Here is a 13,771-nt window from a genome sequence, read left to right on the forward strand (position 1 = left end):
AATGTTTAAGCTCTGGTATATTAATAAGGAGACATGGCCAAGTGATAAATAAGCCAACTCAGGAAGAAAAATAATATTAGGGAGGATAATACGGGAGAATAAAGGAAAGACTGAGGTAGAGAAGGAGGGAGGAGCGGAGGAGGGGGTGGGAGGCAGCGCAGAGCTCAGCTTGCTTCAGCGGAAGCCTGCATGGACAGTGGAAAGGGCACAAACTCAGGAGTCAGACTGTTTCAATTCTGCCTCGGACATGTCAGCTATGTGACCCTGGAAAAGTTGCTTAAATTCAGTTTTCTCACTTAAGAAAATAGGACTAATCAGAATATACCTACACTAGATGGCTGTGGGAATTAAGTGTTGTAAAGAGCCCTGCAGGTTCCAGGAACATGGTAGGTGCTCAGCACATGTTATTTTCCTCTGCATGCTCTGAATTCCCAAAGCCTCACAGTCAAGCCCAGAAGAGGTACCCCAGATGCTTAACCTCAACCCTATCTTGGGACGAAGAGAAGAGCTAAGCCTCTGGGAAATGAGGTAGGTAAGAAAGCCAGGAGGCAGTGGTAAGGGTTACTGCCAAGTCCAGACAGAGCCAAGGCTGCTCATCCTTTCAAGCAACCCTCAGCCCTTGGTTACAAAGATGGATAAAAATGTGGACTCTATCCCAAAGGAGCGAGAGGTTGGGAAGAAGAGACAGATACATAACCACAATAGCTATGGAGGGAGTAAGGGTTTCACTTATTTACATATCCTGACTTCAAAGAATCTGCTTTATTGTCCCTACCATCTAATGTGATTCAGAGTTTGGAAAAATTCCTGACAGTTTCCCCAGAGATCTGAGCAAAGTGCTTTGAAAGTGCAGAGAATACTGAATTCTGCTTAGGAGAATCAGGAGGCATTTGATCAGGGTAACAACAATAGAGAGCTATGTTCACTGAGCACTAACATGTCAGCTACCGAGTGCTTTACACATACTAACTCATTTAAGCCTCAAAACAGCCTAACAAGGGAAATAATATTCCTAATTTACAAGGATAAGGCCACACAGTTTCAAAGTGGCAGGATTTGAAGCCAAGGGGTCTTACTTTGCTTCCCAGGTGACACTAGCGGTAATGAGACTGCTTGCCAATGCAATGCAGGAGACTTAAGAGATGCAGGTTTGATTTCTGGGTCGGGAAGATTCCCCGGAGGAGGGAATGGCAACCTATTCTAGTATTCTTGCCTGGAGAATCCCATGAATGGAGGAGCCTGGCAGGCTACATTCCAAAGGGTCACAAAGAGTCAGTAGGACATGACTGAAGTGACTTAGCACATGGTCTTATTTTAGATCCTACATTCTTAATGTCTATGCCAAATTGCCTCTCTGAATCTTGCAGAATAAATACTGTGACCATTCTGAGATCAAGACCAGTTTCCTATCCTCCCACTGGAACTACACCCTCACCAACAGAGATCAAACCATCCATCTATTCTTCTCATGTTCACTAAGCACCTCCACTATGCAAGGCATTGTAAGACTCAGAACTGTGGGACTTGTAGGGAGAGCAGCAACCCATGGCCCCTTTCTCCACCCATGAGCTCTGTTTTGCTGTAATTTCCCTTGGATCCAGAGCCTAGAGAATGGAACTGGGACAGTCAGCTGGGCTTCTTTCCACTTCTGTTCCTGGTGGGCAGGAATGGTGGGACCTGAGAGGCACAAAATGAAAGAAGGGCTCAAAGGTTTGGCAACTCAAAGGAAGTTGCAAGGATTCTTTTTTTTTTTTTCTATTCCCAGAGTGGAACAATTCTCTGCAATTTCACATGAGCAGACAAAGTGAAATTGCTGTAATAGAAGCTGAGTTAGGGGTTTTAGATCTCCTCTCATTTAACATTCTCTGAATCTTCTCCCATGTCCTCAGGTGACTCCTGAAGCCTCTCTATAGAATGCAGTTTAAAACCCCTGTCCTGGGTAGCTTGGCGGTGCCCCCTTCTCAGCTCTGCTGGCAGCTGAGGACTGGCAGCATCTGCAGCAGGCAGCTGAGGTCAGGAAGCAAGGCAGTTATCACTTACTAGTGTCATTTGGAGGTTTAATTAGCATTAACATGATTCTCTGCCCAAACATATGCCCTGAATAGCCTGGGGAGGAGGAGAGACATAGGTTCTGGGTCACAAAGGTGGGCCACGTGGGGGCTGTGGGCAAGTAGGGCTTATGCGTGGAGCAAATGGCAAGACATGTTCTCCTTGTGGCAAATACAGGAGAGGTGAAAATTGAGAGGAGATGGAAGAGAATTATCTCAGAGAGCAATTCGGAGTGAATGAAACCCTCACACTTGGTTTTATCCCAGATGATCAAGGATCCCATCATTAAATTCTGCCCATCAGGACACCATTTACAAGGGCAGGGGGAGAGCAGACTTTGGTTCTTTTCTGTTCTGCATACTCTTTGCCAGAATGAGGGTCTGGCACTGCTTCTATTGGTGATACATCATACTGCTCAGAAATGATGAATACTTCATGCCAGTATTCATTCCCCATGGGGAGGTCCAAAATATTTAGGCAGTATTATAGGCTGGTGCAGAGACAGAGCTTGAGAGTCAGACCTGAATTTGAATCTTGGCTTTGTTACATAATTTGTTTGACTTAGGCAAGTTACTTATTCTTTCAGTTCCCTCATCTACAAATGGGAATACTAGTTTTTCTTTTATAGGGTTGTTTTGTGGAATAAATGAGTTAATACATATAAAGCACTTAAAACAATACCTGGCATATAGTGGTAAACAGTAAATGTTATCATCAAAGCTAAAAGGTCAAATAACTAAAAGCCCTCCTTCTATGTCTAACATAGCTAACCTGGCTGGCCAGATTAATGGCAAGTCAAAGCTGTATTTTTTTTTTTTAAAGCAGGTCTCTCAGTCACATCACAGTCTACTGTAGGTTCATCAGCAGAGTGTGGGAGATGGTTTTGTTCCATGAAGTCACTCAGAGGTCCAGGCTCACTCACCTAGACTCCATCATTGCTTATGAGCCAGAGTTCTTCACCAACTTGCATCTAGGCTGAAGGCTAGGGATGACAGAGAGCTCAGAGGATGCGGCAGGATTAGGTTCACACTTGGAAGGGCCTTTACATTCTATTGGCCAGAACCTAAGTCACATGGACTGACTACAAAGTGCAATCTAACAAGGAAAGCAAAGCTAGGCTTGGAAAAAGATGAGAGATGTTAGGAGAGCTCTGGGCCAGTCTTTGCTTCATTTTTCAACAATTTTTATATTTAATTCAGATATTCATAAAAAGTTTTCATATGGAAAATACTGAACAAAACTGGAGAGAATAGTATAACAAAGCCCCATGACCTACCACTCAGCTCAAACAGCTTTCATCTCATAACCAGTCTTATTTTATCTATACTCCCACCCAATTCTCCCTCCCTCCTGCATTACTTTAAAGCAAATCCAGGATAGTGCATCATTAAATCTATGATAATTTCAGCACAGTACATTTTCAAGCACTTACTATGTGCCAGTCAGCACACATGCACTAGGAATATGATAATGAATAAGATACAATTTTTGCCTTTAAGGAGCAGCAGTTGAGTGAGAAGCTTATAGACTAAAGCTTATTGAGATAAACTAGACTGAATCACAATAATAGAAAACAGGACTCTTTACTTGGGAGGACACATCCTCTAGCATGGGCTCAAAAAAAAAAAAAAAAAAAAATCACCCTTGAAACAGGCAAAGTGACCACAATAATTAATAAGCTTATTTCCCTGACCTCCTTGCCTCACCAGTGGTTTTCCATAAGCATCTTCCCTCTTCCTTGAGAAGCTGCTCCTCTGAGAGCCACTGTCGCTTAGGAGCTCTGTAAATCATGGGGCATGAGCTCACCTGTCAGTAGGGGAGTCTGATGATGAAGTAGCTGCCGAGAGAGGCTAAGAGAGGCCCTTTCTGGCCAAATCAGCTCCTGGGGTTTCCACTAAGCAATGACCTCAGGCTTTAACTCTGTCTTTTCTTGGAGGTGGGAAGGATAAGTGGCCTCCAGGGGTTAAGAGGCAGAATCTTAATCAAAAAGATACTGAGTGTTGACAGCTCTGCTGGCTCCAAGCTCTCTCTAATCAGAGCTCAGGACACCTTAATGGGTCACTAACCTTGCCCCAGATGTCCTGCCACATATCATTGCCTGTACACCAGTCATTCAGCATGCCAGACAAAGCCAGGAATAAAATACCATCCTTATCTTCCACCTCCTTCAGCTCTCCTACTGTGCAGAGGCTGGAGAATGAAGTTCAAAAGCAAGTAGGCTTGGAAATTAAACAAACCATCATTAGGTAAAACCTACGTTCAATATCAAGGGCATCCCTAGTGGCTCAGACAGTAAAGAATCCGCCTGCAATGCAGGAGACCTGGGTTCGATCCCTGGATTGGGAAGATCCCCTGGGGAAGGGAACAGCTACCCATTCCAGTATTCTGGCCTAGAGAATTCCATGGACAGAGGAGCTTGGGCAGGTTATAGTTAATGGGGTTGCAGAGAGTCGGACACAACTGAGTGACTAACACACACACATGCAATATCAAGCTTCACGTTAAAACATTTCCATATATATATATGTAAATTCCCACATCAGCTTCAGCCACAGAACGGTCATCTGTATGAGACTGTGAAGCACACCCAGGAAGACTGTTTCCGCTCAGAGGTGTACCTTGTGATGCACAGAAGGCAGACAGAATCACATCCAGAGTTCTTTCTGCATGGAGATGCTGAGTAAGTGAGAGTTAAAGTAGTCTTTTATTATAATCCAGCATATAATCCAGCATCTCCGTGTGAGCGCAGAAGGCTGAGCTGGGAATCCCACTCTGCAAGGACTCGCCCTCCGGTGGGCGCAGACAAGCAGAGGCAAAAGCGAGGAGGAACCCAGCAGGAACCTCTAGAACACAGGGGCAGTCTGCTGCCTGTCACCGCTCAGCATCTTCGCTTGTGCCACATGCCCATCTATTTCCTGCTTGAGATATGAGTAGAGAGATGGACTTCCCTGTAGCTCAAATGATAGAGAATCTGCTTGCAATGAAGGAGACCAGGGATCGATCCCTGGGTCGGGAAGATCCTCTGGAGAAGGGAATGGCAATCCACTCCAGTGTTCTTGCCTGGGGAAGTCCATGGACAGAGAAGCCTGGCGGGCTACAGCTCTTGAGGTCGCAAAGAGTCGGACACGACTGAGCAACTAACACACAGAGAGTGAATAGAAAGAAGTATGGAATGCTAGTTCCAAAACCTTCAGGGAGAACTTGGTAGGGGAAATTTAGGTTAATTGAAGACCATGGTTAATTATAAGCTTCCCCTTAGTGTAAGCCTGGATGATCAAACTATCCAATAATCAAATATGCTAAGGATAAATGGGGTCTGGGTCTCATAGTTTAGCTCCTCACAGAAGAAGGGCAAGATTGCACAGAGGCTAGAAGAACAGACTGAAGAGTCGGTCCTGGATTCAAGACTTGGTTCTACCTAGCCACCCACCAGCCATTTACTTTGTAAAGAAAACAAAACGAAACAAAAATCTCAGAGTTTGCCAGGTTGTAGGAGTACCACAAAATGCTGTCAGTTGCAAGTTGTCTTATAAGTATAAAATACTTAAACCATTTTTAAAAACTATTCAACAATTTATAACAGCTGAAATTATACTTAAACAATATTCATACAGCTCCTTGTGATATTTCTTGAATACGGAAATTGTTATTTTACTGCACACTACTTATACCTAGTACCCACTGCCACTGAGCAATGAATTACTACATCATGTATACCTTTCCTGATCCTCTACTAAATATTTAACCAAATTTTTAATATAGATGCATTGAATTTTTCATCTAACCCATATAGATGCTCTAAAATGCCTCAAATGCCAAACAAATATTTTTTTATGTGTGCCATCTTGTGAAAAATATTGGAAAGCATTGATTTAATCTATGAATAAATTTCCTCATATGGGAATAATAGTACATATAGGGTAGTGTGAGGATGAAATAAAATACATAAACTACTAGAATAGTGTCTGGAACATAGTAAATGAATAATAAATGCTAGTTATTATTTTTCCTTTACTTTAAAGTTGAGTATAACACCCACCACTCATGGCTAATGTGAAGATCATGCATGTGAGATAAAGCATGTTAAGGGCTTAGTCCAACATATGGCACATAGTAGGAGGTCAGTAAATGCCAAGGGTCACTAAGTTACCCGTGCTCTAATTATTCAAATGTACGTAGCTTTTTATGTTAGGCTGTAACTTTCCAGTGCAGTTCACATGTGTACAGCTTTCCAGGTAAGACTGTAAGTTCTTTAAACTAATTTCATTCTAGTCAGGACCTATCATAGTTCTAGAACTATAGTAGCTGTCCAAAAAAATGACTAGAGATTGATTTTACAGAGCTGTAAGCTTTACAAAGCAAATTCATGTCTACTTTTCTTACTTTCTCAAAATAACAACTAACAGCTAACTAACTTACCTACATTTTAAAGGTAAGAAAATCGAGGCCTAGACAGATTACGCAGCTTGCCGAAGGGATCAGCAGGTTAGGTCCTGATCTGGGGCAGAACCAGGTCCGTTGACTACAAGCATGTTTCCTTTCCATTCTGGCACTGGGACTGCTGCATGTGGCTATACAGGGGCTGTGCGATGCATGTTGTAGACATTGCAGATTTGCAGCCTTACGCAATTTTCCTGGCAGATAGCAGTAAGAGTTTTGTTATACAAATAAATATATTACAATAACTGTCTACAGGAACACCTTCATCTAATTTGCACAAGGGCTTCCCAGGTGGTGCTAGTGGTAAAGAATCCGCCTGCAATGCAGGAGACATCAGATTCAAACACTGGGTCAGGAAGATACTCTGGAGGACGCATGGCAACCCACTCCAGTATTCTTGCCTGGAGAATCCCTGTGGACAGAGGAGCCTGGTGGGCTACGGTCCATGGGGTCACAAAGAGTCGGACACAACTGAAGTGACTTAGCACACATCTTATAGATGAGTGGAGGGTCTAATATACTACGCCCACAGCTTCCCAGGTAGCACAGTGGTAAAGAACCCACCTGCCAGGGCAGGAGACACAGGAGAGGTGGGTTTGATCCCTGGATTGGGAAGATCTCCTGGAGGAGGAAACGGCATGGGCAGAGGAGCCTGGCGGGCTACAGTCCATGGAGCTGCCAAGAGTCAGATTCCACTGAGCACACACACACACACACACACACTAAGAGTCAGATTCGACTGAGCACACACACACACACACACACACACACTAAGAGTCAGATTCGACTGAGCACACACACACACACACACACACACACTAAGAGTCAGATTCGACTGAGCGCACACACACACACACACACACACAGTCAGATTCGACTGAGCACACACACACACACACACACACAGAGTCAGATTCGACTGAGCGCACACACACACACACACACTAAGAGTCAGATTCTACTGAGCACACACACACACACACACACACACACACACACACAAAGAGTCAGATTCGACTGAGCACACACACACACACACACACTCTAACAGTCAGATTCGACTGAGCGCACACACACACACACACACACACACACACACTATACTACTTCCACAACCAGATTTTCCTCTGATGACTCAAACAGTATTTTGGAATATTGAGCTCCTCTGAATTTTCAACTTGAAGCTAAAAGACAAGACTGCTTAGAGCAGGGGTCAACAAACTTTTTCTGTAAAAGGTCGGACAGTAACTATTTTAGCCTTGTGGGCCACGCAATCAGTCTTTGTCAGAACTACTAAACTTTGCTGTTGTAGTCTTTGAAAGCAGACATAAACAATATGTAAATAAACAGGCGTGTCTGGGTTACAGTAAAATTCTACTTACAAAGAAAGGGTCTTAGGCTATAGCTTGCCAACTACTGACTTATAGAACTCTAGTTATCTGAATTATCAGTGAGAACTTCTTGAAAGAGCATTACTTCAGTCAAACTGAACCTGAACAGATCAACAGATGTGTCCTCAACAGATGTGAAGCCAGGATGTGAAACTAGAGTTATCTGATTTCAAACTCCTTCTTCTTTAATTTGAACACACATATGTCCTCATCCTTGGTGTGGTCACCCACCTGTATATGGTGATCAATTGTAAGGTATGTCTGCAAACAGTTACCAATGTTTATGGATATTACTTTAAAATAATGAGGTAGGTCAGAAGGGAGTCACAGTTGTTTTCTTGAATGGAAGGAAAAGTCAGATCTAGTCCAGAGGGGGATATCACCTCCACTCTTGGCCTCCAAGGAAACTCTGACTTCTCAGTTCTTTTGGCTTTTGTTTCTACAAATTCCTCTTCCCTTGACTTAGATGAAAATAAAGCTATGATGCTACGAAAGAAGCTTTACCAGCATACAAAGGTAGGAAAGAAAAACAAAAGAGGAATTTCTAAGTTTAAACAGATAGATTTACAAAGTCTGTTGTGTTACATAAGAAGTTAAGTCTCTTGATTGTAACTGAGATCCAGAAAAAGACCCAGTCAGCTGGTCTAGCAAATAGATAGGCCCTTGTTCTTCTTTGCTACCAGATTAAGCTGTCTAGTCTTCTAGCCAGGCAACTTCAGGCTGGCACCACTTATGACCCGGATGGAATTTCAGTCTCTACAATGTGACCATAAATAAAGGACCATTTTAGGAATTTAGGGCCGGAAGGAACTTGGAGATTATCTAACCCCTGTTACATGCTTGAAGTTCCCTTCAGCATCCAGTTCTGCTTGGACGCCCCTGAAAGGACAGGGAACTGTCAGCTAAATTAGCTTGTGTCATGATTAACAACACAATTTATTAGAAAGTTCTTTCATGTGTTGAGCTACTCTAACACTGCTGCTTCTGCACGTTGCAGTCACATAAAACAAGTCTACTTGCTGCTTCACACAGCAGCCTTGCCAGCACCTAAACACGCCACCATGGAGTACCCAGCAAAGGATTCAAAGTGACATTCAAGATTCCAATACCTTCCATCTGGAGACTTCTGTTTTTGAGGGGTAGGGTAGAGTGGGAGGGGTTGTCACAGCACTTTTATTGGCAACTAAATTCTCAAAGTCTTTAGTTACATCTCCAACAGGCTGACCTGAAGCACAACTGACCTTCTAGATCTAAGCATAAACTGTTTGTAAGCTGTACACGATGTTAAAAGTGAAAGTATTAGTTGCTCAGTTGTGTCCAGTTTGTTGCGACTTGCTAGGCTGCTCTGTCTATGAATTCTCCTGGCAAGAATAGTGGAGTGGGTACCCATTCCCTTCTCCAGGGGATCTTCCTGACCCAGGGAGTGTACCTGGGTCTCCTGCACTGCAGGCAGATTCTTTACCGTCTAAGCCACCAGGGAAGCCCGTACAGTATGTTATTATTTAGTATTTATTATTCAATGCACTGATTCTCAGCCCTGAGTATATGCTAGATTTACCTTTTAATTTCAATTTTTAAGCAACTTTTAGGGACCTTAATTCCCCCAAACAATATAATTTGCTGTTATCTCAGTTTTTAGTCACCAAAAGTCATGATTAATAATGCAAAAAGAATAGTGGTAATAGCTCATATTTGTTGAGCTTTGTGTGAGGCACAAGCTAAGAGATTTTCATGTGTTAACTTGTTTAACCCCCACAAAAACTTTATGAAGTAGTTATGTACTAGTACTATTTTCATTTAGTAGATGGTTAAGCAAAGGCACAGAAAAGTTACTTGCTCAAGGTCACAGTGCCAATAGGTAGAGGACCCAGGATTTGAACCCAACAAAACTGACAGGAGAACTTTTAACTACTACATCACATTGTTCCCATCACTGTCCTTCCTCAAAGCATTAATCAACTATGTGAACACGACAGCCTAGAGCTTTATGACAAACCAGCAGACTCTGAGTTAATCAAACCTTTTGAATAAATTCTCATGTAGCCTCAGCTGCTCTATTTTGTCCACAATAACAGTTACTGCCAAGCTGAAATCCTAGAGACAGTACGCAGCAACACAGCATTCCTGGAGTGGTTAAAAGCCAGGCATTCTGCATTTGCATCCTGGCTCTGTCACAGGCAAAGCTTCAGTTTCCCAGTTAATAAAATGTAGTAATGATAGTACCTACTTTATGATTATGGTGATCATAAGTTAAATACCTGGAGAAACCCCAGATATACAAAAAGTGCTCAATAAATGTTAGTTATTATTGTAATGCTCATTACTCTAAAGTGTATGAAAGTAAGATTAGTCTGATATGTCTGGTTTTTACAGTTATTATTGTTAACTTTTTAATAATCTAGTTTGAAACCTTACTTAGGACTTGTCAAATTTATCAATATATATGCTGGTAGTCTCTCTTCTTGTTTTTAAAAATAAAAATATCTGCTCATTTTCAAGCATTTAGCACCTCTTAGTTCAGCATAGTTTCTTAAAGACTACCAAAAATCCCCACAAAAATTCCCCACAGTTTGCATCTGGCTTTTAAAAAATTCCCCCGAGTCTGCATCTGGCATAAATTAGGGTGTTACTGACAAGTTCCCAACCTCTCTACACTGTGAACCAGAGGCTTGAGGCATACTCTGATATTCTGCTATTTGGGTGTGATGGGGAACAGTAGGGACTCCCTGAGGTGACAGCTCAGTTTATGGGCTGTAGAGTCATCACGAGTCTGTGAACCTGCTGCAGGAAAGCAAGACTGGTGGGCAGGGGAGCTGGGACACAGCCGCTGAGGACCCTCAAGACCAAGTCTGAGGGGGACTCAGGGCTTGAGCTATCACAGCAACAGCTGTCTTCAGCACGGTAAGTTACTTCTGCGCCCAGGATGAGAGCCAGCCGAGCAGACACTGCCCAAGAATCGGGACATACATAGCAACAGAACCTGAAAGCACTGTATGGCTGTTAGTCATCTGACCAATCCTTTCCAGAGACAGAGCCTTGCCATTAGCACTTTCCAGATCTAGCCCCGAGGTTGTAAACTAACGGACTAGGGACTGAAAGTAGCCACTGATGTCTCTTCTGTACTCTTTTAGTGTCTTACATTTTTAAATTAGATACTAGTATTTAAAATTTTCTATAAAAATAGATTTGGCTTCTCTTGAAAAGCAAGGATCTGGCCACATTATGCCTTAGCACAATAATCCACTGAGGGTGAGTAGCAGCTACCCAATTTAGACACGTGGAACCCAAACAGACAGTAACATTTACAAACTCTGATTAAATCCAAACAATTCAGTTCACAGACGAAGAAAATGGAACTCTGAGAATGATGTGACATTCAACGGCAGAGACAAGATGGAAGGCCAGTTGTTCTCAAGCCCAGTTCAGAGATTTTCAGTATCACTGATCTTTCCTCTGGAGAATCTGAGGTACGGGGACGTATCAGCTTGTAGGCACTATAACAAGGAGAAGCAAAATGGAGAACTGGTCTTCTGACTTTGCACACACTTAACTTCCCTTCATTTTCTATGCTGGGCCAGAAAGTTCTTAGGGGCGGCAATCCACTAGGGAGCTTAAGACTAGCCGGAAACCCCAAGTCCCAGCATTCCTCAGATTGATGACCACACCCACAGTCCAAACTATCTGTGCTCTCTGTACAAAGCAGTGCACGTTCCCAGCCTCCACCAGATGCTCTCATGCCCAGCTGGGTGATGAACAAACATGCTGCTTTTTCTTGGTTAATGGCCTTTTCTCTACCCACACAGGCAGTTAGGGAACAATAGCCTCCACAGGACACTGACTCAAAAAAGGAGGAGAGGTTACAGTTACAGATGACAGGTCAGTAGGAGCTCTGAACTCTCTTCCTGGCTCTCTTCCCAAAACATCAAATGGTTATGGCCATGACCTTCGATACACTGCTTTTTAAAAAAGTGCAGGTTCTGTTCTGATTGACATAGGTTTTAAGCAAAGGATGCCCTGGCCACATTCCCCTTGAGTATAAGGACACTGATTTGTTAAAAACCTTTGAAATGTTTAGCTTAAGTTAAATGCCCATGAATACACAGTATTAACAGCACCATTACATCTCAGATTCAGGCCTATATTACCTCAAACTGTCCAAGGGGACTGATGTTTCCTTGTTATCTGGGAGATGCCAATGACAAAACTATAGTCTAAGTAATTAGTATAGGAACTGCATGAACAATGGAACAATAACAAAGGAACCATTCACATGAGATCATTTTCTGTAGACAGACAAACTCAAGATTGTCTTAAGAATAAGGAGAGGAAAAAGCAGGTGGCAACTTAACTGGACTGCAGATGGCAAGGCTGAACAGCTGACTAGGTACTCAGAGATTCTGACTTGTATGAAGGAACCAGAAGTGAATGTACTGTTGAAGGGCAACTTCAAACATGCATAACATCAGTGAACGTTGAAGCCAAAGAACTTGCCATGGCCTGTGTCTGCCTTGCCAAGGATCCTGGAACAGCTTCTCCCTGTTTCCAAGACAGAGACTGCTGTCAGGAACCAGTAATCGCAGAGGCAACTTCTCCTTCGTGCTTCCTTCTGGGCACTGCATTTTAAAAATTACCCAGAGTCTGCATCTGGCATAAATTAGGGTGTTATTGCCAAGTTCCCAAGCCATACAACTATTCTGTAGACTATTGATCCTGGCTATTGTACAGCCTCCCAGGAGAACAAATGAAGTATCAGGCAGTTGGCTATGGTCAAAGAAGACATGTCTGCTGCCTCAAGTAAAAGAGATTTATTCTCACTGAGACAGAGGACATTCTTCTAGAGGCACTATTTAGACTCCAATACTTTTCCTGCTTAAAGAATACACAGTGATTGCATTCTAACTAAAAGATGATGACAATAATCACTCCGTGAGATAGCTTTTTAGATGTGCTTTTTCTCTTATAAACTCTCAAGCTCCTCAGAAGCTGAGGCCATTCATGTTCTCAACAGGCTACACTCTATATGATGGGAAAAAACCTAAAGATCAGAGAGGGAAGCAATGAGTCTCATTCACTTGGGACACAAAGAAATCCTGGAAGAGGGCTGAGAGCACTTTGACAACAGGCATGAACTCTTTAAGTTCAGCTCAGCACTAAATCAGACTTGAGTGGCAGGACCAGGAAGAACTTTTTAAACTGTTTTTTTTTTTTGTCTTTAGTGTGCAGGATGCTGGTATCCAAATTCAACGAGCCCAGGCTAATAACTTTGTTTTAGGTAATGCTCTTTCAGAAATGGGTCTAGTGACAAGGAAAAGACCCAAATCTTCTTAATTTTGTCTTGGCCACTTGATCCAAAACCATGCAGACTTTTATTAAAGTACCAGATTTTCATGGAGAAATTAGAACAGTGGTGAAGAAATGTCAGTCCTCCCAACAGGGCAGCCTGTATGGCATGTACTTGATGATGTGCAAAAACGTGGCTCAGAAAAGTTTTTCAGAAGGCAGTGGTCAGCAGTATTCATTAGTCATTCACACCTGCAGGCTGAACAATTTGGTAGTTCTGTTTTGCTTTCTGCTTAATGCTATTGGCTGCTTAGCTATTAAGGTCAGAATCTAAAGAGAGACTCTTCCATCCCCCACCATACTTTTTCATTTTAAATCTCTGCTTCAGAGTTTCACTTCCTGTATGACAGAGTTTTAGCACCTACTGTACAGATCTTCCAATGGATAACAATGATCAACATCTGACAAAATAAGAAAAAGCTACTCAAAGCCACTGAAGTAGCAGACGAACTCTGGAAACAGGCTGAAACTTGGAAGAAGAGAAAGGTACAAGATGAGTTTTCCATTTTTATGGCTTTTAGGTGGATAGAAAACTGCCATCTTTCTGGCTA

This window comes from Dama dama, chromosome 12 (assembly GCF_033118175.1).
Source record: "Dama dama isolate Ldn47 chromosome 12, ASM3311817v1, whole genome shotgun sequence".
NCBI classification, from domain to species: domain Eukaryota; kingdom Metazoa; phylum Chordata; class Mammalia; order Artiodactyla; family Cervidae; genus Dama; species Dama dama.